Genomic DNA, 1,730 nt, shown 5'->3' on the forward strand with positions numbered 1-1,730 from the left:
TGACAGTGTTAGGGAGTCCATGGACCTGCTATCCAGAAAGCAACTATAACTGGACAAAATATCAAGAGAGCCCCCCTCCCCTGCCAGATCAATTAATGTTTCTGGAAATAGTCCTAAGGACATACTGCAAATGAAGACACAGTCAAGAAAATCAACTAAATCTTGGTAAGAACAGCAAGAGTCTGTGACTCTTGAGCCACAACCCATTTCTTCCCTGCCTTTTCCCACCTCACTGTGATGACAGATGCTGTAATCCAGGTGGATTTAGCCACGAAGACAGGGCTCCCTTCGTCTGTTCCCAAAGGGTACAGTATCTCACTGGGAGGAGTATGTGACCAGCATTTCTCATCCCCTCCAGCTCCAAGTTGCAGGGATTAAGTTCATGGAGTTAAAAAGTACAATAACAGGAGTGCCTGGGTGGCTCAGTCAGTTAAGCATCCGACTTTGGCTCAGGTCATGATCTCACAGTTTGTGGGTTCAAGCCCTGCATTGGGCTCTGTGATGACAGCTCAGAGCCAGGAGCCTGCTTCAGATTCTGTCTCTCCCTCTCTCTGCCCCTACCCGGCTGGTGCTCTGTCTCTCAAAAATAAATAAATGGTAAAAAAAATTTAGAAAGTATAATAACATTTAAAAATTTAGATGGGCTCAGCAGATTTGAAAGGGAAGAAGGGTCAACCAACTTACAGATAGATTGATAGAAATGATGCTATCCAAAGAACAGAGAAGAATAAGAATGATGAAAAATGTACAAAGCCTCAGAAAAATGTAATACACCATTAGGTACACCAATGTGTGCATAATGGTAGTACCAGAAGGAGAAGAGAAAAAGAAAAAATATTCAAAGAAATATGGCTGAAAACTTCCCAAGTTCATTGAAAAACATCCATGAAGCTCAAGGAACTCCAAGCAGGGTAAGCACAAAGGGACCTACAGGCACATCATAGTAAACATGCTGAAATCAAAGACAGAACATCTTGGAAGTAGCAAGTGAAAGATGACGCATTATTTACATGGGAACTTCAGTAAGATGACCAATTTCTCGGAAGAAACAATAGAGGTCAAAAAACAGGGACAACACTCAAAGTGCTCAAAGAAATAAAACTATCAATCAGGAATCCTAGATCCAGCAAAAATATTATTCAAAAATGAAATACATACTTTTCCAAATAAAAACAGGAAGTTTGTTGCTAGCAGTCCTGCCTAGCAAGAAATACTAAAGGAAGTTCTTCCAACTGAAAGCAAGTGATTTCAGATAGAAATGCAAGTCCACATAAACAGCCCCAGTGAAAGTAATCGTGTCATTATAAAAGACACTATAAATGCATATTTTTTCTCCTTTCTTTCCTAAACTGATTCAAAAAGCAATTGTATAAAATAGTATGTGTGTACTGTATTGTTGAGCCTATAACATGCAGAAATGTAATATAGGTGCAACCCTTTGCCAATAACAACACAAAGGAGGTGGGTGGGAGCAGAGCTGTAATGGGCTAATGAAATGGTGACAGGTGACAAAATAATAATTATAGCAGTGTACTGTTGGGTTTGTAACATTAATAAATCTGTATAACTGTAATACAAAAAAGAGGAAAAGGCAATAGAGATATAGAGGAATAATGTTTCTATACATCATTGGAATTAAACTAGAAAAACAATCTTGAACAGATTCTGTTAACTGGTATATGGTAAACCCTAGAGCAACTGCTAAGAAAATAACTAAAAAAATAGTGAAA

The sequence above is a fragment of the Lynx canadensis genome, chromosome D2 (assembly GCF_007474595.2).
Source record: "Lynx canadensis isolate LIC74 chromosome D2, mLynCan4.pri.v2, whole genome shotgun sequence".
In the NCBI taxonomy this organism is placed as follows: Eukaryota; Metazoa; Chordata; class Mammalia; order Carnivora; family Felidae; genus Lynx; species Lynx canadensis.